Source organism: Copadichromis virginalis, linkage group LG14, assembly GCF_057382275.1.
Source record: "Copadichromis virginalis isolate Kocher_CV1m ecotype Utaka linkage group LG14, C_Virginalis_male_GT1.1, whole genome shotgun sequence".
Taxonomy (NCBI): domain Eukaryota; kingdom Metazoa; phylum Chordata; class Actinopteri; order Cichliformes; family Cichlidae; genus Copadichromis; species Copadichromis virginalis.
This window is the reverse complement of record NC_140631.1, coordinates 10070377-10096486: the sequence shown is the minus strand read 5'-3', so window position 1 is coordinate 10096486 and position 26110 is coordinate 10070377. Positions and strand designations below refer to the sequence as shown.

General features: G+C 40.9%; 1 protein-coding gene across 1 annotated transcript in view; it reads right to left on the bottom strand.

The window, feature by feature from the left end:
* pik3cb (phosphatidylinositol-4,5-bisphosphate 3-kinase, catalytic subunit beta) overlaps positions 1 to 19693 on the bottom strand; it is a 47262-nt gene extending 27569 nt beyond the window's left edge. The window contains exons 1-2 of the mRNA XM_085479243.1: positions 19432 to 19693; positions 8277 to 8353 (exon numbers count right to left, since the gene is read on the bottom strand). The gene's annotated coding sequence lies outside the window, so the exon portion shown is untranslated. The remainder of the gene's footprint in view (positions 1 to 8276; positions 8354 to 19431) is intronic.
* Positions 19694 to 26110: the final 6417 nt, after the last annotated feature.

Sequence of the window (26110 nt, the reverse complement as noted above, 5' to 3'; positions counted from 1 at the left end):
TCTATATATAGTTATAGTAAGCAAACAGCTTCAGCACTGATGCCAGCAGTGTACTTCTTGGTATACCGGTACTACTTTGCATATTAGCACCTGCACCACATTTCTTGTTTCAGTTTCAGCCACAAACCACAATGGCACAGAATGAAACTCAGCGTGAGAAGTTGTAGAATATAACAAAGATTATTCCCTCCACACAAACCATAGACAAAACATTCATATCACAGATAGCAAAAAAAACCCCTGAAATTTGAATCAGCAGTGGGAGATAACCCATTTATTAAAAAGGAATGCCTTTATGTTTACTTAAAAAGCCAAAAAAAACAACAGGAAATGACTACCTCAGGTATTACAGACTGGTATGCTACCACAGAGGCAGGCATGAATCAACTGTTTTTCATAACTTTAACGCTTGCTTTGAATCAGCTACACAGTCTAGTCTGTGTGTAGGTTGACTGAAAAGCTGTTAAGATCTGTAGTAGGAGTTTATCTGGCGGCTGTGTGGATAAGTGATCAGCTGAGGTGTGTAGCCCTGGCTGTGATTCACCCATGAAGTAGTAGTAGAAGTAGTACTACTGCTTACTGTCATTAGGAGTGGACATAGGTGGTGGCTGTAGACGGTAAACACACATTCAGGCATAACGGTCACTTCAACTGTGACACACTGTGACTGTGTCGGTGATTAGACATATTTGTGTGCACAACTTTTCAGACATATTTCCACAGAAGTGACTGCCGAGCGATGCAGCGGTGTAATATTTTTAGGTATCGTGCCAAGTATGAGACTTACTTATAAACACTTCATCTTTAAAGCATTCAATTTCTAACAAAATCAACTTCCTTTCTTTTGTACCGAACACCTTCTTGTTCATTGTCCACATGACTCATCTGATGATATAAAACCAAATCATCTTCACAACATAGGAAACGAGCAGGGACCAGAAATGAAACCAACTCACCAGCAAAACAATATTCTCAGTCACAAGACGACATCCATACTGTATCCGGGAGAAAACATGAATGAAGTGAGCGTATCTTTAGGGTTGACATGAACAAACCACATCTGGTCAGCCAAGAGTGCGCCATGTGTCACTGGCTCCTGTGACACAATGGTATACACCCACTTCTTAAAGAGGAAATAATGACACCAGACAGGAAGTGAGTGACACAAAAAAAAAAAAAAAAAACCCAGGGAAAAAAAAAAGTCCCAACTAGTCATTCATAAATGCTGATGGACGCTGAATCACAGACTGGACAGGTTTTTTGTTGTTGTTTGAAAATCACTACAGAGCCAGTTTTTAAATAGGCATTTGCTGTGTAGTAGACTACCCAATATACAATACCTAGTATATGCAATGTACTATACAATATGCACAATAATACTTGCTTGTGCATAGAAAATCTGTCAAACACATGACAAGAGTGTCCACTCTGCCCACATGCGGCTCCATAGAAAGTAAATTAAGCAAATCCTTCCACATTATGTTCAAGAGTGATATCTTGGCCACCAATGAGGCCAAAACATCGCTGTTGAACATGGTATCACTTGCAATGCCTTATTCAAGGCTATATGAATAAATATTAGAGCCAAACAGTAGAGAAGCCAGAAAATGAGCATCACATCGCGATCACACCATCATCTTGTATAAACAGGTTATTACATCTTCACTGAGCCACTTTATGCCAAACTTTCTGATGCATTACAATAAAGACAATTACTAGTAAACCTGGAATCAATGTGACAGATGCTGCATCACCATTCATCCACCTTGACACTAATCATATCCAAGCCATTATGACACGGTTACATCACAGACAAGACACGAAACAACATGCAAAGCTCCATCTTCTTTAATATCCACGTCTGAGAAATCTCTTGTGACAACTGTGCACAACCACATCAAACTACATCCATCTGTGACATCATGACGTGCCACTCCACCAGATAAATTGTGACCGTGCAAGACTGCGTTTAGATGGTATCAAGTTTGAATGACAGCAAAAGGTCTAATATGCTCTCCTTGCATTCTATTTGTGTATCAGGAAGACCGGGTCATTAGCTGAGTGGAGGAGAAATGAAGCATGACAGACAGAGCAATGGAAACATCCTTTTCCTGTGCACCACAGATTGCTTTTAGATCAATGCATAATTCTCCTCATATTCCTCTCCCAAAGGGAATGAGTAAGACCCCAGGGAATTTAACTCCATGTTCAGAATATAGCAGAAAGAACAGAATGAAGATTTGCCTTCTGATGTATGGACTTAACCAAGCTCAAAAAAAAAAAAAAAAAATGCTCAAGCCTTAAGGGCTTTGAAGGGATTTCCAAGGTTTACAAACAATATTGAAATCACTGTTTAAGTAACTGCATGGTAGGCTCTAGGTCCTGAGGTAGCAAAGCAGGCACAAAGCATGATGCTCCCTCCACCATGTTTCACAGGTTTTGGTGTGCAGTGATGAATTTCTTTTAGAGTGCATTTTTGTATCCCATGTGTCCACCACACAATGTCTGGGAAGTGCGCTCATAGAAACATGCTTGAATACTTTTTCTGAGACTCTTGTGGTACCCTTACATCTTTCCATTAAGACTTTTAGATTAGATTGTGCAGGATGACCATTCCTTAGGAGAAGGTCATCTCTGAGTTCATGAACACTCAGGTCTTTATAAGTGTTTTTAATCCTTGCTTTGGTTGGTGCATCATTATTAATGAGACCTGTGAAAGTCATCACAGTTTTGCTTGCTCTAACCAGAGACTTTATCAGTAACCCGATTTTGAGTGGAAGTATGGGTTGTAGAGATGATCTAGCCAAAACCCTTCCAATCTCATCCCCTTCATCAACTGGTACCTTTTAAAAGAGGACACATTTTATCCCAACTAGAACAAATATGTTCAATGAAAGTACAGCTGGTTCTCTTAGGTTAGGTTTGTCACGTTCAGCATGTCTGAGTGTAATAGAAGATGTACATTTGAATATTCATGTATGCAAGATGTAACTATATTATAACTCGCATACATGTAAAGATGCAACAAGCCTATGGGGTAACTATGCCGGGGGGAGAGTGGTTGTCTCATTATCACATGGTCTGTGGTACACACCCTAGTTTCTTGAGTCCACATAGCAAAATGTCCACCCCGATTCCACCAGTTGGTTTTCAGCAGTATACATATTGGTAGGTGCCCAACTGCCAGAGAACAATGAAAATACTTGTAATTATTAACATAATCATGCTTCAGTGGTGCAAGCCATCATATTGGGACAGTGGTGAATCACTGAGCATGTTTTCCATGAGAAGATAAAGTAGCAGAAGCAACAAAGTGTGGAGGGAGCAATGAATAAAGGAACAAATACGCAGTGCAGATCCAACAATTAGTCCTGTAACGCTGTTGATCCTTTCAAAATACCGACTGTGTTAAGTAATATTAAGCATTAAGCAATAATTACTACAAATGAAACCAGCATAGTGAAGATTTTGAAACGCTGAATAAGTGTTCACCTTTTTAGCTTCATCACAGTCTGTGTCTGTGAGGAGGCAGGTGACAGAATAGCGGGTGAGCTTGTCTGATGTGCAAGTGTGATGTCCCACAGAGCCTGATTCACTTCTCAGGCACGAGACAAATAAGGACAGACACAAGTTACGTACAGATATAAATACAAGCAGCGCCAGCACAGATCTCTGTGACTATACTGTCAGACTTCAGGGCTGAGAGCAAAAAAGAGGGAATGTTAAAGACTATTCAGGAGGGTCTGAGAAGCAGTCAGTTCTGAGATGGCTGGAAAAGAGAGGAGAAAAGATGATTAATTAAAAAGGGAAACAGGTGCAGTAGAAAATAAATGGGAATGTTAAGTTCATGAGTTCACTAAAAGACTCCAAAAAAAACAAAAACAAAAAACAGACCAATCCGTGATAGACAATGAGATAAAAAGAGATAAAAGGCAGAGATAAAATGCAAAATGTGACACAATGTGTGACTGTAGTGGGTGGACCAAACTGGGCCTGAAGTCCACAATAAGCCTCTGTTTTTGCCAAGTGTGTGCGCGCATGTTTGTATGTGTACGTGTGTGCCACCAAGGCCAGTCCCGTGCCCTGCACAAACACTGCCCTTGTGTTGCCCTTGCCCTGCCAGCTTGGCCTCGCAGACCAACAAACACATACTGAGCAGTAAAAAACACAGGCTGAAGGGGGGCATCGTCGTCACACAGTGCTAGCCATATTTTGCTGTGTGGGATGTGCAGCCTCAGGCGGCTTTCTCACACCTTCAGTAGCTTTCACACGCGCACACCGGGGTCATCAGCATATGTAAATAAATTGCTTTGTAAGAGATACTTTAAATACAACACCGGAAATCCAGCTTTCATGTGAGACATGCAAACAAACATACCCAAACATAGCTGGTGCTAACCATACCTTTGTTGAAAAGCTAAAGATCTATGCAAACTCTGAACACGACCACATACGACTATTCAAAGCAAGTTCTGATACTAACGCAAAAGGCAAAAGGAAGCCCTAGAGGGGAAATAAACCCCTATATACAGAGTTAGCCTTGCCCATCTAATTCTGTGAAAGAGGAAATGAAAAAAAAAAATTAATCGCAAGCATATCTAGACAAACTACTACACCTCTTGTCCCCTTCTCTTACAGAAAACTTTACACAGACAAAGTATACTCATGGAAAATGTTTAGGTTCTCTTCCTTAAATACACACGATGTCATTAAAACAGGAATCAAGTATGTTTTGAATACTTTATAGCAAGCTACTTCCTTATTTCTTTTCTTTAAACCAATTTGCATAACAGAAGCCGGCTAATTCTTCCCATTTTGTAGTTAGCTGTTCTACAAGCTGCTCTGTGAGGGTGACATAAGGATTAGCCTTTGTTCGATTTGACACAACAGCTTCTGTTTTTGAAAAGAACAGAGAAAGCTTTCCTCGGAAACTCTGACAAAGAGGAAACAATGAACAGCTATGATATGAGGGAGTGAGCATGTTGGCCACCTTATTTATATCACTTGGGATCAATTTATTCCTACTGATTACAACACTTACCTTCCTTGAAAGTACATCTTCTCACAGTTGCCACTGTAAATGAAATTCACATGGTCATGTCTCCACTTTATCCAATAAGGGCTTGGATTTAGTTTTAGATGTGTAGCCGTATACCCAAGATTTATTTATAAATCGTTATGCTGCTATGCATCTTCTGGACTAGCTATAGAAAATATAAGACAAGTGCTACCTCACACAGAATGAAACGCTCCAAACTTAAGCATTAAGGTGTCGATGCTGTAATTGCCGCCTGTGTTAATAAATATGGCAAATAAACAGACAAACCTACAAAAAAAAAAACAGCAACAAAAAAAACCCAAAAAACTAACCTCCCACTGCTTTTACAGCACCTGCATGTGGCTTTCTCTTATCTTACCCAGGATTCTTGTTTTGCGTCTCCCTCCACCCACAGACAGCTCCACCACAGCCCCCTGGGAAGGCCATTTGCTTCAGCTCTATTTATGACAGGCCAAATGTACAATCGTCGGGTCACTTTGTCTCACAGAATTCAATGAAACAACAAATTTATCGACAAAACAACACAGCTTACTGCGGTTCAGGTGACTGTCAGAAGAACAATTGACTGCAACAAGATCCTTTCACAGGGAAAAGCCCGAAAATAGACTTTAAGAAAACCCCAGCCTGTCACATAGCCTCCACAGGACTGCAGCAACTGATTATTTTGTGAAAACAGTGGAAAGAAATAGACAAATATAACACTAAGCTGCTGTGAAATGTAGCAGGGATGGCACACACAAACAGAGCTGAGTTTTCAGCACTCGTCTCCCAGCCATTTATCTCCCTCATAAACAAAGAGCCACACACTGGCAATGAATGAAACTCACACAAGCCTGGAAATGGAAGACATTTCTTGGCTCCAGCTATCATTTCACTGTAGAGGTGACTGGGTTGCTGGGAACACTTAGATCCGGTAAATGACACGCTGATGCCCGCCTCTTCAGTTTATGCATCCATCTGTTTGTCTGGGCGGCTCGACTCTACACTCGCTCATCTGCATCCTTTTTGGCGTCTATTAATACAGAACTCAAGCTAATGCTAACCACACACACACACACGCACGTTGTGGTGACAGAAAACATCATGTAGCATGCGAGGGCACTGTGTCTTTCCACCCATCTATAATTAGATAAATACAGAAGTTCTCGTCCTATTGTCCAGATAAAAATCACACACACAAGTCTAATTATATGCAACCTCTGTAATACCACGGGGAGAAAGGTCAATGCCATAACGATAATGCCAAGCAAACACACTCCTAAGAATAAGCTTAAGGGCTGGGCTTCCTAGGATTGTGTGTTATAGGGTTATAGCCACACTGATGTTAATATTTGAAGCAAGAATGCGAACACTTGAGGTCATTTCTGTGAAAAACAAAAAGGTCAGCACAGACTGACCCTCAACTGACTTCTGATGAAACATGGAAACCCTCCAATACAGTCGTGTTAGTGGAAAGATATGGAGAAGGAACACAGCATGAGTAATTGGATTGAGCTATTTTTCCACATTTGAGTGGGGGTGAAGGATGAGGGGGAGGGGAGAAACGGAGTGCAGGTAGGAGGCAACCGTACCAATTACTGGTGATTACTGGCCACAGACACCAACCGTATGAAATGTGGTTATTAAGCAGACAGATGTCAAAACTGCACCTGTAAAGCCCAGTGCTGTGATTGAGAGGAGAAGGATGTTAACCCAGTGTTTACTCTGTCAGCATTCGCAGCTAGCACACATCATTGCACACCCGCAGATTTAGACTGTGTTTGTACCTGGGCTGTGTTCATATCCATACATGTGTATGTACAACATGTGCGCTGCGAAAGGGGACACAAGCAGGCTTCATGAAGTGAATTACTAATTAAAACAGTTTTTGAATTGCTCTTCTGCAAATGTTTCATTTACCACATACTTGGAGCAAACAAATCCCTGCGAAAAAGTCAGATGCTTCTCCAGGGAGTCCAACCCTGTGGATGAACCCCACCACCACTTGAACTACAGCTGGGAGCTGTGTTCAAGTGCAGCCTGGTATAGAGGCACGTGAGCCAGTTATTCTCCTGCTTAGAGTGGCCTGCCAGTTCACAGTGGATCTCCAGAGCAGAAGGATGTCTGACCCTGGAATAAGATCGTATCCGAAGAAGCAGCTGCACAATTTCCAGGGCCACTATAACAGCCAGGGAACCAGGCAGTAGGGAGCAGACAAGATGGGAAGAGCCAAAATAAGACCAAGAGGACTTGAGAGGTTCACTAGTAAACTGAGAATTGTTCTGACAGATTGAAATTAGATTAAAAATGCTGAAACTATCTGCCACAGCTACTTATCAGGCAGTTAACAAACGTAGGCAACCTGCCTGTGTGTGAGAAACACTGCATTTTATTCCCATTTATCACCTGGACTAGCAAGCACCATCACAAATCTGCTGATTCTCAGTGGAGAACTTTTGAGAAGGTTGACTTTAGGACTAATTTCTGACCACTTATTTTAGACTTTTTGAAAGAAGTTTGTCAAACTGCTTCATCTCAGTCTACTTGTAAAAGGAAATGAAGGCATGAGCGAGGACAGAAACAAAACAGTCAGGGCTGGACTGATAAAATGAAACCACTAATGCTGAGTGCACTGCATGTCAGCAACTGTTAATTTTATATGCTGTTCATCAAATCATCATGTGTGTTCTTAAAAAAAAGACTTACAGATCAGCTCACAGAGCCACCACTTCCTGCACTGAGGACAATATTACATAAACAGTCTCAAGCCTGGCTGAAGATTGTACAGAAAGGAAATGACTGCCAAGGCCAGCGGCACCTTAAATGATTTTACAACATTAACGAAAGTCAAGTGAGAAGCAAAAGGGTGGGGGGGGGGGGCGCAGTAACACCACACCTAGCTGCAGTGACATGAAAATAAACAACGCACGACTTCGATTTTGTTGTACTGTCCAGACAAGATCCACAGTAATAAAGCCCAGAAAGGAGGATATAAAGGATCATAAACCAAAAGCAGTGAGTGTACCAAGATGGTGTAACACTGATCTCTAACAGGGAAGTAAGGTATGCTGGCTGGCTTCCACACATTCCCCGCCTGTCAGGACGAGGCCTACTCGCCCAGATTCCAGCTAAGACTGAGCGCTATTCCTCCTCTTCCACATGCACACAGCAGCAGAATCACAGGTAAAATAGGTCAAGGAATTACAAGATACAGCATGTTTACATGCACATGTATTACCAGTTTCCTGAAGTCACTTATTTCCTGTGGCTCAGCTCCTGGCTGGGGGGATCTGGATAGCTTCTGGGACACTGCATCTGATAAAGAAAAAGAACAAAGTGTCAGGGTGAGGGGAAAGCACTGAATGTTGTTACTCATTTCTGTAGTTGTTTTTGTGGACCGAGAAAGTAAAAAAATAAATAAATAAATAATTAATAAAAAAAAAAAAAGATGTTTAGGTGATGGTAGATAAACAGGAAATATAAAAAGGGATTTAATACAGAAAAACGGAAACAGAACGAGACTGGTCCTGTAGGTGAGAAATTATACCATTAACAAGTCTGTCAACCTGGTGTTACCTCCATGGCCCAGCTGACCTGCAACGTGATATAAAACAGAAAAGGCTGAGCACTGAAACCAAAACTTCCTTACTGACCCTCTTAACTGTCCTTTTCTTACAATCCTTTCCTTTGCCGCCTCCATCTATGACAGGAATGTCAAACTCATTTAACACCCTGGTCCACTCACAGCCTACTTTGAGCTGAAGTGCCAGACAGGTGAAACTCCCCATCAGTCAATGTGAGGAAGTTATTTCACAGAGTAAATGTGTAGTTTAAGAAGGTTAATTCCAACAGTGTGTGTCGGTTTCTGTAAACAGACACACACTGTGAAATAAAAGCACTGTAAGCACGACTCTTTGGGCTTAAATTATAATAGATTATAAATTATAAAAGTTCTGGCATATCATTCCATTATTATTATTATTTTACTGCCAATCCACTGCACAAACTGATTTTTCTATATCAGTAAAAAAACAAAACAAAAAAACCCCATTTCTGTTATTTAACTGTTTCTATAAATAGCCATGAGGAGGAATTTATAACTGGGAAAAGCTGTAAAACCTATGAAAACATTTGTGGGCTGGGTTGGAGTCTTTTCTGGGCTGATTCTGGTCCCTAGTCCTTATGTTTGACACCCCTGTTCTATGACGACTGTCCCACTCCTCCAGGACCTGGGAGCATCAGGGCTCCCAGGTCCTCGAGGAGACAGTCTGACCAACAAGGCACACTGCCTGTCAAGAACAGTCATCCGGCAGGCATTTGTAACTTCTGGAGCAACAAGCACATGTGTTATCTTTTGAACACTATGACTGAAAAACAGCAGTGGATGACTCACCTCATTCTAAATATGTTTTATCAGTTTAAACAGGGGAAATTATTGTGAGTGGAAGGATAAGGTTTGATGCTTAAACAAAATATTGGTCAATATAATAAGATACATTTTATTTATCCCAAAAGATGGTAAATTAACAGAGTCAGTAAGCCCTTCAAGACGTAATCCGGAGTGTTACAAAATAAAAAATAAATTCAGTAAAATAAATAAAAAGCAGACTTATTAATTCTTTCCCACTTTTTAAAATGGCAAAATATAGAAAACTCTGTGGTACCTCAAAACCTTCAAACAAGACTTCCTGACCTGACCTCTGTTTGTACTGTATATAACACCTCAAGCAGTGATATGCATGGGTCTCTGTATCTGTACACCGTCTACAGTTCAAAGAGCTGTAACTATGGAAGCCAAGATGTGAACCAGGCAATATGGCAAACAAATATACAGCATCTAAAAAAACAAACAAAAAAAACAAAACAAAAACACCACACTGATGACACGCAGTGCACACAATGACTGAAGCTGGTAAACTTCCGTTTTTTTCCCCTGTGGTTAAGACACTCTCCTGTTTACTAGGAGAAGAACAACTGCAGTGAGCGTGTGTGAGACTCGGACATTTCAAGTAAGAATGAGTATACTTATGAAAGTGCAGAGAATAAATTCATAGAAAGAGGTAAGACTTGGCTTTTCACCACAAAATGTGTTTGTACTCACCGCACACAGATACAGGAGAAAGGCACGTGGGGTGACCAGTTCCAGGAAGTGTGCTGTTTAACAGTGATAAAATCTCAGGCCAGAGATGGTCAATGTTTAACTCCTTGACTGGATTTGACTCAAAGTATCACATGATACACAGCAAGCGTGTGTTTGAGATTTTAGGAGAAAGCTCCAAACCAGCACAGAGGGTTCACTATGGAGTGATTCAGGGATGACGTTTATGCTGAAGGGCAAACCCCAAACTTAGCCTTTTCATTGTTCTGCGCAAAACAACTTCACTGTAATGCCAGTGGCTGCCAGTTTGTTTTTGGGACAGAGTCGAAAATAACGTGTTTAATCGCAGACTCCAGAGATATCACTCAGCACAGATCTCTGGTTGAATGTCACAGATGATGCTTAAGTTTGGACTCATTAACTCACCAGCACTCGTGTGATTTTCCAGGAACTAGAAAATTCAGACAATAATCTGTAACACGCATTCAGGCATTTTCTTCTCTCAAATGACAAAAAGGACAAATGACTCAAATGACTAAAAAGCTTATATCATTTTGACATTCTGCCATCCTCTTGCACACGTAAACAAGACCACTTTAAAACAATTGCAGTGAGAACACTAAGATTACAACTACACCTGACAAATAACTACTAACTAAATAATAACCAAGCAACTATTCTGACAAACAGATTTTGCCCCTTAAACATCCATTTTAACTGAGTAAAGGAGCCCGTACTAGCCTCGTCAAATCACTGATTTCATGAGAACTGATATTTGAGCATCAAATCTGTAACATTAATGGCGTTTGTTTTCCCCTCTGGTGTTGAAGGCAACAAAGGTGCCGTAAGCCCTGCACACAGTGCAGAGCCTGATGGAGGAAGAGTGCTGAAAGCTGTAAAGGGATTTATAACAAGACAAAAACAAGGGTATGACTGAAATGGAATGCAGAACAATGATCGTTTTATTCTGTTTAACGCTGGAAGAGAAAACTAAAAATATGATTAAATTATAAGCACAGAAATAAGACGCCCATCATCAAATTCTTGCTATTGCGGCATTGCACATGAAGCAATGGAGCGTAAACAGAACCATGTCTGAAAATGATGAGAAGAGAAAGCAGAACACTCAAGATTAATAAAATTTCAAGTCAATTAATAATAAAAATTCCAGACTGGCAATTTTGATTGAAATGGCCTCTTTACTAGAAGCTACGAGTTTCCAGCTACATTATCAGGATACTAACTAGTCATGTAAGGAAGACTTCATTTGTTTAAGCAAATAAGTACCTGAGCTTCAAGTTATTTTTGTAAGATAACTGCACGGGGAAAACAATTCCCAGTAGTGAGTGACGTTAACCTCAAGTGTAATGTGTACATCTTGCGCAAAAGGGATTAGGCTATGGTACACACAGATTCCTAATGCAGGATTTTCACATCTTCGGAGACTCCCTGTAGAATGATAAGAGTGACAGAAACACCACAGTGGGAGTCTGACTCTGAGTTTCTTTCTCCTCGTATAACCCCACACCCTTCCTCTCCTCCACCCATCCTCTGGTCCGGGAATGCGAGGAATGCGGAGTCTTAAAACGGCCGGGGGGCTTCATCACCAGCAGAGTTTCTCACCGTCCTCAGTAAGGAGCATCTTATCTGCCCAGATGTACTCTGACCACATTGATTACACTGAAGTTATTTGAGAGCCAGGATAGCTGCCATCCTGTTGCTATTCTCCTTAGTATCCTCCTTGCAACCTCCAGTCCACAGAGACCAGTGAGAGCTCAGATTTTAATCAGGTGCTTTACTTTATTATGCAACCCTCAAGGCACCCTCCTACCCAACAAATGTCCTAGAGGGCACTTCCTGTCTGACTACACAACTATGTTTTTATTGTGCCTTGTGCATTGACTTAACCCCAGAGCCAACACATAAACATAGTGCATGATGTATGATGTCAGCGGACTGCTAAAAACAAATGTTCACTGTTAACGACAACTACAAACTGCTGCTTTGAGATATGGGTCGAAATGGTGCCAAGTAAAGAGCAACAGCTAAAACACACAGAAGGAATGCACTAGTATGCACATTTTTAGCACTCCCCAAACCAAGTGTGGTCTGAAGGGGCCTTACATTTGACCATGCGTCATCACTGCCTCACCGTAAACAACAGACCACTGTCTGTCGTCTTCTAAAAACAATACACACCCGCTCATTAGCACAGAGGGATGTTTAGAACCCTCAATCACCAACAAATATGGGAGACTCACACACAGGCTGATTTTTTACAGTTAAAGTTGTTTTTTGTTTTTTTAAAGTGTTTGATAAAATCCCATTCAGTCGATGTCTTAGCCTTTACCCACACCTTCCCCCTTTTTAGCTGCTTGCTTCAATCTCTATTTATAGTGGCTGTTTGTGAGGCTGCCCTCAGGTGGGTGGAGTGAAAGACTATCTGTGCATTGACTCTCAAAAAAAGCTCTCTCGGACACTGTAAATCAGTTACCTTCTGTCAGGGCTGACAGAGAAAAGGTCCCTTCCCTGCAGCTCACACACTGGCACAAGCCAAAACAAAACAGATACTCTGTGACCTCTGACTGAGATCACTTAGTTCACTGGAGAAAAAAGAGAACAGAAGCAAGAAACAGACCTCAAGAGAGACGACCAAAAGTCTTGACATAATCTGGAATTTAAGGACGCAGGGACAACATGAAGACAACAGGAAGTTAGAAGACATCCCTTTGCAATAAAAGGCAGTTAAGACCGATGTGATTGTTTTACAGATTAGCATACACATATGCTAATCATTACAACTCTTACCAGTTTTCAGCATTTGCATGGATGTGTGGGTGAGGGAACATTGGTAACATGTGAACGCGCCATATGCGTGCATATGCAGATATGTGTGCACACACCGAGCCTTGCGAAAAACAAATGCCATCATCTGTGCACGTGTCATCAGCTTTGGCAGACATGAAGCAGCGCTGTGAGAAAGTGTTGCTATAGAGACGTCAGGTTAAGGTTTTGACCTCAGAGGTTACAGAATGGAGGCTGTCAATGTGAAATAAATCTGAATACTAGTAAAAAATAAATAATGATTTTACTTGTGCTTATTAGGCAGAAGGTTTATTATTTAATTAAGCCTAAGCTGATCCCAGGCCTGTCCTGGGCAATATCACAATTTAAATACTGGGTAAACAACCACTAGAAACCTGTCAGTGTCTTCCAGTTAGTGAAATGTTAGAACGTCACTGAAATCTAGAAAGCTAACAAAAACAAGACAAAACACACAGACGGACCATCTAAACCTCTTCTATGAAACATATTGAAATAACAATCCTCAGTCTGATATCACAAATTCAATTTGTCATCAGTGTCTCAGCTATTTATATGTAGTGTAGTAATGTCATAACTGATAATATAATTTTCTGCATAGATGCTCCCCTTACTGGATGTGCTATGTGGGCAGACAGTAAGAAAATAAGCAGAGTTAATTCCCGTTTGAATGATCCACCACTACAGTGTTCACCTGAAAACAAAATTAACTGAATCATAGCTTAGACATTGCCATGTTTTCATATGGACAGTGTGTAGTTAGGAATGCGCTCCAGAGCTTATCTCAGATTAGCTTTTCACATCCACTCAACGTCAAACGTTTTCTTTACAGGGATGTCGGACGAGTGAGCACTTCATGGAAAACTCTTGTTATAAAAACATGTTACATCAAAAGTGATCACTTTATACCCAGCTTTAACCTTTTGGGACTGTCTTTATATACATAACTTGCCTAAATGCAATCAGGTGACAGGTTTATGCTCCTGCATGCATGCATGCAGGACTGGATAAGCAATGGTGCATAACATACTTCTCTCATATTTGATGACCTGTAATGCAGATCAACTGAATTCTACTCTGTCTTGCCAGAAAAGCTTACAGACCGCTTTTCAACACCTGACTAACAACTTTAAATGCAAGAAAACAGATTTAAACTCCTGCTTTCTCAAAGCTTTTTACATCTGTGGCTTTCGGACAAGTGAGCATCTAAATTACGGTAGATTCTAAACATAAAACTTCAAGTCAAAGACTTCCTTTGCTCAGCTGACACAATGTAAACATGTTGGCTTAGAACAAGATCTATTGATGATTCAAAGGATCATGTCAAACCTAAGCTGATTTATGGCACTTGACCATTCGATTTAACAAGGGTAAATATGTCTCCATCAACCCCAACTATGACCCTGAATTGGATAAGTGGAAGAAACTGGATGGATGTGTCTAACCACATATGTCAGTGACCACATCTGGCTTGGGTACAGACAGATTTCTCTCTCATATTTCAATCTGCTCATTTCTTCCCCCTCTAACCCTCTCCTGCTGTCTTCCTTGCATTCCTTGGCAGGTCCTGGCCTGCTGTGCAGCAGAGTGGAGAATTCCAACAGGCCACTCTCACCTCACAGTCAGTCACATTTCTAGCTGTGGCAGTTTCTTTTCTATGTATAGTTGGGACCAGCTAGCGGAATTGAACATTTTCATTGACCATAATGGCTTAAATAGGGCTTATCTAATGCAAGTGATCCTGAAAGCTAGCAGACAAACTGGTGTGCCACACCAAACACACCTACTCACACACAAATGAAAGAAGACTACTTTTACTGGCTATCTTACACGCTGCTCTTTGAGAGGATGTTATGCAAGCCATTACTTTAAAAGTATAGCAGCAGGAAGTGTCAAAGAGATTGTGGTGGTGGGTGTGTGTGAGTGAGTGAGTGAGATATAATGGGGGATGACAAAAAGAAAATTTAAAAAAATAAACAACCCAAAAACTGCAAACCACAGCTATGTGCTCCATTTTAAGAAACCACCAATAGAACACAATTCTGGTTTCAAAAGCAGGACACACACACGCACGCACACACACACACTTCTTATGAGCATACTGTGCTATCAAACAACATATTATTCTCTTTAACATGTTCCATTTAAAGAGCATCCTCTGGAACCTTGCTCAACAGCTAAAATGGGGCATTTAGACAGTTGAAGAAAGGAAAGTCTGAATATTTTCTATTGCTTTTGGAATCACAATATTTACAGTCTAGTACAAATTGGCAAACTAAAAGGTAAAAAACAAAAATACCAAAAAAAAAAAAGGCAAGGTATCTTAAAGTGGTGATAGTCCCTCATTTTGTTTTGTTGATAATGAAGCGCAGCATCTGCAAAGTCAAAAATGATGTCATATCTTGTAGAGGTGTTCAATAATTTGAGAAACAGTAACAATAAAGTTCAAATGGGTTATCCTTTCATCCTCAAACTAGTCAGTGAACCCTTGTACTCTGTTGAATGGGGCTTCGTGATCCTGGTCGTCAGTTTTGCTCAAGGATAACAATGATTACTCATAACTGTGCATTCATTTGGGCCATACTTGTCACCTTCCAGAGAGGGACCATACTGGGAACAAACAAACAAAAAATGTATGATGCATTTCAAATTGAACTATGACTTAGGAGATTTCTCACACTGCTCACACAGTGGATGTGAACATCCTGATAGCTGAAAGTCAGCATGTTCACCTCAGAGTCATTGTTTTGCTTGAAATCCAAGTTGGTGGAGTAAAGCCAAAGCAATGAAAAACACCACTGTCTAAATACTAAGACTGCACTGTCCTCAATTCCACCATGCTGCTATATGCCAATAAAACCTTGATGTTATGGTGTGTGCAACAATCCAAGTGTCACTGATCACTATGAAGAAGCTATGACAAAAACATAGCTTCTTCATAGGGGAAATTTCCCCTTGTGGGACTAATAAAAGTATATCAAATCAAATCCATTCTGCTTTTATGTAAAGTAACTGACTATATTAATCACATTCTTCCCTTAAACTGGGCCTTAGCTACACCACACCATTTGACACTGGGACCTCTAATACACTCTTCCTTCCATTTGTAGTCCACCTGGCTTTGTCTCCACTTTAGCTGTACACATTAGTATTCATCATTTATTAACCAGCTAGCTAAATCCTCACAGAAAACAGCCTCGGTGTACAATAGTGTTCATTCTTGTAAGTAAAATGATGTGTGACACAGGCACCACCACAGTTGTAAAAACTTTTTCTTTTTGTGAAAACACTTGCTTAGAATTCTGCCTTCATTTGTGCCCCCGTTTCTCAGGGGCCTGCTTTGGGACCAAATCTGGCTTGGAATAAATAGCTGCATTGTTGGCTCATGTCTTTGGAGTGACGTCAGTTAGCCTTATCAGTGTTCTCCAACTTTACCTCAGAGGGAACCTGACAGCAGACCTTGCTCAACACACAGTAGGCAGGAGCATTGCCCATTTTAAATAATATCAAAATGCATGAACTGGGCATCAATATTTCCCAAAGTGCCACAGAAGCAGCAAATACTGCCCAGCTCCCCTGGGAAATTATTTTCCCCTTTTATAAAATGTTGTGTAGGTCCAAGATTTACTGCCCGCAAAGATTTAGATCTTCAGCTGCGAGTTATACACTGCAGGTGTAACTGTGTGCGATACACAAAATAAGTTCAGTAAGGCAGCATTTGCAATGCTTTTGCTTGCTATGAATATTGTGTTTACATTTTTGGGGGGACTCAAACATGGACAGTGCTACTTACATTTCTAGATAATCTGAAAAACCAAGTCCTTTGCTTACAATGGCCAAAAGAACAAAGTGACTGGTGGCCGTGGCTGCATGCCTGCTAGCAAAGCTGCGTGTTCGTATCATCTGTTGTGCTGCCTGCAATATATCACCACTGAGCTGCTGATTAACTAGATGCACATAAATTAAACTCACAATAAAAATTTAAGACTGAGCTAAAGGATATGTAATGACTTTACTAACACAAACACAGATCTCAGGTTAGTTGGAAAGAAGGCTATTGGTTTACTAGAAATGCCAAAACCTGAATGAAAATAGGTCTAAGGAAGTAGCCCAACTGTTGAGTCGTACATTACATGATCAGTAGGTTTGGCTGCAATTTCCTGCACCCTTTGGAAACACCACGATTTCTGCACTGATTTCTTAAAAAAAGAACATTGGGGGGTTTTTTTGGGTTTTTTTAAGTAGTTGGCTCTTGGGGAAATCAGTGCAGGGTAGAAAAAGTAGAGAACATCTTTAATTCAGTAACTCACAGAATTTTCTTTAACAGCAATAACTCCCATCCGACAACATCAACATAGTCACAACACACCATGTCAGTTGTGTTAAGGTCAGGTCTGCCTTGGCCATCCCAAAGCATGCACTTTCTCCTATAGGTTATATACTTTTGTGCTTTGGGTGATTGTCTTGTCGTACTACCCTGTCTCTACAAAGCTTTAGGTATTGTACTTCTGTACAGTTGTACTGCTGCCCAAACTATAATGCAGCCTTTACCATGCTTTACAGTTGGGATAATGTTACACTGTAGATATACAAGACTTAAAAACAAAACAAACAAAAAAAATCCTCCAAATGTAACATTCTATTCAAAAGGTCACTGAAAGTCAGTCCACAGAAAAACGTTAAAGAAAATTGGGATGGTCTTTTGTAAGCTTGAGGAGGGCTAGAGTATTTGTTGGAGAGCAGCAGTCGTGGTGTTTCTTTTCCCTGTAATAATATAGACAATGAGCAAAGATCTCAGTGCTGTTGCTTGCTTGCTGTTACCCTTGAATTCTTTTTCACCTCCTAATGGACTCCATATTGTGATCTCAGACACTCACAGCTACAGAAAGTAGCTGTAGTCTTGAATTTGTTCAAAAGTGTTAATCGTATTGCGGACTGACAAGCACAAAGGTCTTTAAAAATACTTTTTCACGCATCTCTATTAAGATTCTTCTAAGGTCCCGTGAAGGTGATCAAAGTCTGGTTCACTCCAAACAAACTTTAAGATCAGACCCATATTTTGTAAGGCTTTATTTACAGGGACCGACACTTCTAATCTTCTGTCTTTAACACAAACACTTGACTCTAAGTAGCAACACTCCAGGGGATTACTTATGTTTCCCGGTGTGTACTATAAGTGATAGAGAACTCAGCCGTTTTTGTTTGTTAATTTAGTCTGATTGCGATTGTCGCCAATTGTGACTTTTATCAAGACTGATTACATTTTATTATAAATGAATCGAGTGGGTTTGTGCATCTTTCAGGTAGACATCATGCACGGTCTCATACAACCTCTAAGGCACATCTGACTAGTTGGAACAGACATTATGTTGGGTGGACAGTCAAACAAGACTTAAAATAATAAAAACAAAAAAACAAAAACAAAACACAAAAACCCCACAGGTGTCACATTACCATTTAGACCAGGGGTGGGGCCTCAAGGGTCGGTGCCCTGCAGGTTTTAGATATCACCCTGGGTCAACACACCTGAATCAAATGATTAGTTCATTACCAGGCCTGTGGAGAACTTCAACACTTGTTGAGGAGGTAATTTAGCCATTTAAATCAGCTGTGTTGGATCAAGGACATCTAAAACCTGCAGGACACCCGCCCTTAAAGCCCGGAGTTACCCACCCCTGATTTAGACTGACGTAGCAGCTTTACCCCCACTCAAGTTTACCAAATTACTGAGGGTTTTTGTTGTAGTTGTAAGATTCTTAATGAAATAAAAACAAAAAGGTCATCATGCTTATTGCAGAAAAGCTGACTGTGCGAATTGCTCCCTTAAGTTTCACATCCTCTCTGTTGTCGGTCCATTTCTCAACAATGAGATACACACAGCTGTCAGTTGCACAGAGACTACAGATCCGTTAAAGGTGCGGGCCGGTTTCCGACTTTAAAACTAACAACACGATGAGCGAGCGTCAAAGTCCCCCTCAGCTGAGGAGTAATCACTCCGGAATGCTTCGTCCCTTTCTCGTGTGGAGAGAGCTCACGATAAAGGGAATGTGTTACTTGTTTTGCTTAGATAATGAAATCCACTACCCCTCAAACAACATCTAAACGTTTAACACGCCGACAAGGTTTTCTGTGAACATCAGAATAACATTTCAACTTAAAACTATGGTTGTTTTTCCGCCGCCCACCACACCGGGTAGGCTGATTAGTTAGCTTTAAGAGGGGGTTACAAAAAAAACAAAAACCTCTTCATCGGGGTTAATTAAAAGGTGACAGACTAGACTGCTACGATTAGCTGAAGTTGTGACCGTTCTCCACAGCAGGGCTGGGATTTTAATGCCAAATATAAACAGCAATAAATGCAACATTAGACGAATTGATGAACTGAGTTTGGCGTGATGACGTCCTCACTCCCCGAGCGAAAAGCCCACAGCTAAAAAGAAGTGATTTTTTTTTATATATAAGTGGGACTTACCTTCATTAATTTTCTCCTGGGAGGTCGTTAAAAACGCAGAGGACACGCCAGAAGAGCTGAAAGTTAAAAGTGCTGCTTTATCTTCACGACGGAGTGGGCCAGGCTACTTTCACGCACAGCGAGTCCGCGTATCTGACAACACCGCTCGACAGCCTCTCCACGAATAGCACGGATCCCGCAGGTGGACAAGAGATCTGTGTGCTTCCTGTTTGTTTCAGAAGGTGAACAACCACCACCAACACCACCTCCGTTGCTGCATTTCCCTCCGCCACCGGCTCTATTAAGCCCGATCAGTAAAACAAGAACAGGACATCCGGTAAATGTTCAAGAATAAAAATTAATTTTCATGAATACGCGGTGAAATACAAATTTAAGCCATACAAATAAGACATGGCGTTGTCTATATGGAAGGTAAATGTCTTCAGATAACTTTTTGTTTGTTTGTTTGTTTGTTTGTTTGTTTGTTTGTTTTAGATGTTATAAGCTATTATTTGGAGTGGGAATTGCAGTTTAGTTTAAAATATGATAAAGATGCAGAAAAGGAACTCATATGTTGACACCCAACACCTCCCTGAGAGCATTCAGTGCAGCAGCACCCAAAGGCAACACAAAACTGCTCTTATCTTGATTTACTTGAAACACACGGTCTTGCATTTAAATACAAATTCTTGCAACATAGAGGTTATGAATGTTGATGTTGTAGACTGCATCTTTTCAGAAACATCCTGTTGTATGCAATAAATGAGCGTTGCTTATAACGAGGATCATCACGTGTAACCTGACGACTGCCTGTTGCCCTCCTTATGGGGCCTATGAAATCCAAATCATGTTTGAATGTGGGCCTTACAGTAAATTCATCCCGTTGATGCAGATTAGGCCTACAGGGTCACTGCAGCAGCTGGTCAGTCTCTTTCACATGTAAAACAAAACACAAATATGCAGGGGTTTTGTGGGTTCGCTCTTTTAGAAACTGTTACTTGTACAGTATTTTCTTTGTTTGTGGCAAAATACGGATACAAAATTCTGCATTCAGTGCTGTTTTTTTTTTTTAAATATAATTAAAAAAAAAAAAAAAAACAAGCACATGTGGCGACACGGCGAGGCTTTTATTTTGAAAGCGACAACTTGGCGATTTGCTCTGAGGCAGCTCTCCGGATGAGCTGTGAAGGATACCGGGCTTTTCATCAACAGCCGCTCACAGCATGTACAAAACGCCGAAGTAATGTCACAACATTTCTTAACATCCTTGTTGAGAAATAGCTTGCCAGAGTGAGTGCAGCCTATTAAGCAAGCTCCGCATTCAAATTGCTCATACCACAACGGATTATGGACAGGATCCATGCGACTCTTTAGTCGCCATTTATTTTTATGTAGCCCCCAAATCATTCACTTAGGCCACGAAGCGTCATTAAACAGTGTCCCTTTTCATCGCTATAATCTTCACAAAACCTGCACAACTCTACAGTGCCAGTAAAATATTGAACTTTGCTGCCATCTGGCGAACAAATCTATCATTATCTATGGTTAATGCGTCAACCAATAAACCAAACTGTGGGCCAGATTGTAACTAAACGTTAAATAAAGAGCTTGTTTTACCCGAGACCGCTTGTGACCTTACTAACGCTGATAGACCACTGTATCAAACTGTGTTATAGCTAACTTAGAAATCACACATAAGCTATGCGTGATTTAAGTTATGCATTTAACAAAAGTTCAACCTGAATTATTTTATTCTCATTTAGTATTTAGTATTTAGTATTAGTATTTATTTATTTATTGTCATTGTCAAGAACAATGAAATTGCGTTTGGGGCTTCCATACAACCCCCAAAAAAGAAGAAAATAATAAATACCCCTTAAAACCCAAGTGTACATATTTAACCCAGTGTGACTCCAATGCAATAAGACAATCCTTAGCAATAATGTTCGTAGAAATTCAGACATTCAGTCATTGACTGGTAAACCCAAATAAAAACAAACAAACAAAATAATACATACATATATACATAGATACATTTTCAAAGATATTATGTGAGGCATATTTTGAATTCCTAAAGAGGGATGCAAGAAAGAAAAATGAGTGCCATTGATCCAGAGGTCTGTCAGTATAAAAGTTTGTTATTTTGAGAAACACAAATGAAAAAGATCTTTTAAAAAATCTATTTTCTTATAAATATGAAGGCACAGCTGCTCTGTATTGTAGGTCCAGGTGTAGACGACAAACCTGCTGCCAAAGAAGTTGACTGCTGAGTATCTCACACTTAAGTCGTTTTGGAGATTACCTTTCATATTTTGCCATATTTTAAAAGAACAAATTTACAAAAATAATTATCTCTTCCAAATAATCATTCCAAATGTCTCTGTTTCGGTCAGGTCACCCAGCAAGCTTGTGATTGTATGATTATAGAAAATGCATTTGTTCAATATGTAGATTTTAAGTATTGTTGTTGTTTGTTTGTTTTCAACATCAGCACTACTAAAGGTGCATTGTGAAGATTTTTGTGCCTCACCTAAACCCATTTTAAACCTGCTTTTTGGTCATGTGCATCCTGTAAATTATTTTATACTGGATATGTTGTGAGTTTCAAATGTTAGTCAAAGGATGATTCTGAAAACCAATAAGAGGAACTGGGTGGAGGCAAAGGCAATGATTAAATGGTTGACGCTAAAGAAGGAAGTGCAGAGTTTAGGGAGGAGTAGACCGGAAGAGTACAGCTGAAGTGTTGAAGGAAACTGCCAAGAAGGTGTTTGTGTGTCCTCTGGACAGAGGAAGAAAGACAAGGAGGCAGGAAAGTATTCAAAGCAAGAGGTTAGCAAGAAAAGGTGGGTTCGTCTGGGAGATAAAGAGGGCATGAGGTTAGGTGTACAGCAAGATGGCAAGAATTTTAATGATAGCATGTGAGGCTGGATAGTAAGGAAGGAGAAAAGGACTTGTATCAAAAGACTAAGCAGAGAGATCGAGCTGGAAAGGATGTGCAGCAGATTAGAGTCATAGGGTGGAGATAGTAACAAGTGAAGAGAGGATGTGTGAGAGTGTAGATGGAAGGACTACAGCATTTTTGATAAACTGATGATTGAAGAAAATGAGAGAAACAATGTATGGATGGAGAAAAGTTATTAAATGAGGAAGTGCTGAGAGTTGAAACACAGTTGGTCCTGATGACATACCTGTGGAGGAGTGGAGATGTCTGGGAGAGAGGGCAGTGGACTTTTTAACCAGATTGTTTAGAACAATCTTGGTGAGTGAGAGGATGCCTGAAGAATGGAGATGAAGTGTACTGTTATTGATTTTCGAAGAACAAGGTTTATGTGCTGAGCTGTAATAACTACAGACAGATAAAGCTGATGGGCCATACCACGAAGATATGAGAAAGAGTTGTTGAAGCTTATCAGCAGAGGTGACTTCAAATAGTATGGCTTCAAAGCGCTACAGATGTGATGTCTGCTTTGAGAATGCTGATAGAGATGAGGTCAGGAGTTGCACTTGTGTCTTTTGGATTTAGAGAAAGCACATGATAGGGTGCCAAGAGAGGAACTCTGGTAGTGCAGGAGGGCATGTATGAAGATAGTGGTGAGTTACGTCAGGAATCTGCTCTGAGCTGCTTCTCGTTTGCAGTGGTGATGGAGGGTTGAATAGATGAGTTAAGGCGGGCGTCTCCATGATGTTTCCAGACGACATTGTGGACGTAGCGTTTTCCAGATGAAATGAATCAAATTTTTGCGTGCTCAAACATCCTTACCTGGATGTTTGAGCACGCATCAACACAACCATATAAGGTCATTTTCTGTTTTGGTTACTGATAGCACTATTATTACGTTTATATCTTCTATTACTTTATAAAACTTTATAAATTTTTTTTGTTTTTCTCAATTTACACTTTACACTTTATCTCTTCGGTTAATCTGAAAGGATGCAGTGAGTTATTTTTTATACTGATAGTGGAGATAATTTTCTCCTCAACTCTCCAACTATCACAGGGATTAATAAAACAAATGAAATCAATTTAGCATTAAAAAAAACATCCGTGCTAAAGGGCTGGATTTTGCTGTCACACTGAGACAAATCCCACTAGTGGAACTGATCACAGCCACAGAAACAGCAATTCGAAACAACAATATTGCAGAAGTGGAAGCAGAGCAACTACGGACGAAGGTTTCGGCCTGTCTCAGCAATGCAAAGCCCCCAGCATCCAACATCACCATGGAGGAGAGGAAGGCACTCACATCACTTAGTAATGACAACAACATTCCGGCAGACAGGAGTAGGTGCACAGTTTTGCTAAACCAGAAAGATCATGAGAAAATTTTGTCACTGCTCAGTGATGAAAATACTTATGAGCTCCTGAAACGAGACCCAGGAAGTGGTTACAGGAAGAGGGTGATAGACTGTCTGAACCAGTTAGAACAAGACAAGGCTAATGACCGGACCTCATACCACAGGCTATACCCAGGGGAATCTACACCAAGTCTGTATGGTTTACTGAACATACATAAACAGGATGCACCTTTAAGATCGATTGTCTGTATGATCAACTCGGTCACCTATAACATCTCCAAGTTTCTGGCTTCAATCCTCAACCCGCTGGTAGGCAGCTCTGAACACCACATTCAGAACATCCTGGATTTTGTTGAGAAGGTGAGAGATGTCATTATGGAGGCAGATGAAACATGGTCTCGTACGATGTTAGATCTCTCTTCACTTGCATCCCAGTCACAGAAGCGTTGGAGGTAGTGCATAAGAGATTACAGGATGACCCCAACCTCAGCAACAGGACCACTCTCAGCATCTACCAAGTGTGTTTGCTTTTGGAACTGTGTCTTCATTCCACTTACTTCACATACAGTGGGGCAAAAAAGTATTTAGTCAGCCACCGATTGTGCAAGTTCCCCCACTTAAAATGATGACAGAGGTCAGTAATTTGCACCAGAGGTACACTTCAACTGTGAGAGACAGAATGTGAAAAAAAAATCCATGAATTCACATGGTAGGATTTGTAAAGAATTTATTCGTAAATTAGGGTGGAAAATAAGTATTTGGTCACCTCAAACAAGGAAAATCTCTGGCTCTCACAGACCTGTAACGTCTTCTGTAAGACGCTTTTCTGTCCCCCACTCGTTACCTGTATGGATGGCACCTGTTTGAACTCATCATCTGTATAAAAGACACCTGTCCACAGCCTCAAACAGTCAGACTCCAAACTCCGCCATGGCCAAGACCAAAGAGCGTTCGAAGGACACCAGGAAAAGTATTGTAGACCTGCACCAGACTGGGAAGAGTGAATCTACAATAGGCAAGCAGCTTGGTGTGAAAAAATCAACTGTGGGAGCAATCATCAGAAAATGGAAGACATACAAGACCACTGATAATCTCCCTCGATCTGGGGCTCCACGCAAGATCTCATCCCGTGGGGTCAAAATGATCATGAGAACGGTGAGCAAAGATCCCAGAACCACACGGGGGGACCTGGTGAATGACCTGCAGAGAGCTGGGACCAAAGTAACAAAGGTCACCATCAGTAACACACTACAACGGCAGGGAATCAAATCCCGCAGTGCCAGACGTGTTCCGCTGCTGAAGCCAGTGCATGTCCAGGCCCGTCTGAAGTTTGCCAGAGAGCACATGGATGATACAGCAGAGGATTGGGAGAATGTCATGTGGTCAGATGAAACCAAAGTAGAACTTTTTGGTATAAACTCAACTCGTCGTGTTTGGAGGAAGAAGAATACTGAGTTGCATCCCAAGAACACCATACCTACTGTGAAGCATGGGGGTGGAAACATCATGCTATGGGGCTGTTTTTCTGCCAAGGGGACAGGACGACTGATCCGTGTTAAGGACAGAATGAATGGGGCCATGTATCGTGAGATTTTGAGCCAAAACCTCCTTCCATCAGTGAGAACTTTGAAGATGAAACGAGGCTGGGTCTTCCAACATGACAATGATCCAAAACACACCGCCCGGGCAACAAAGGAGTGGCTCCGTAAGAAGCATTTGAAAGTCCTGGAGTGGCCTAGCCAGTCTCCAGACCTCAACCCCATAGAAAATCTGTGGCGGGAGTTGAAAGTCCGTGTTGCTCGGCGACAGCCCCAAAACATCACTGCTCTCGAGAAGATCTGCATGGAGGAATGGGCCAAAATACCAGCTACTGTGTGTGCAAACCTGGTAAAGACCTATAGTAAACGTTTGACCTCTGTTATTGCCAACAAAGGTTATGTTACAAAGTATTGAGTTATATTTTTGTTATTGACAAAATACTTATTTTCCACCCTGATTTACGAATAAATTCTTTACAAATCCTACCATGTGGATTCATGGATTTTTTTTTCACATTCTGTCTCTCACAGTTGAAGTGTACCTCTGGTGCAAATTACTGACCTCTGTCATCATTTTAAGTGGGGGAACTTGCACAATCGGTGGCTGACTAAATACTTTTTTGCCCCACTGTACAAGGGTCAATTCTACAGGCAGAAACATGGGTGTGCCATGGGCTCCCCGGTTTCACCCATCGTGGCCAATTTGTACATGGAAGAAGTGGAAAAGAGGGCTTTGCCATCCTACCCTGGAACACCAGGTTCAGGTATGTGGATGACACCTGGGTGAAAATCAAATCTCAGGACGTACCACATTTCACGGATCACATTAACTCGGTGGACCGACACATCAAATTCACCAGGGAGGA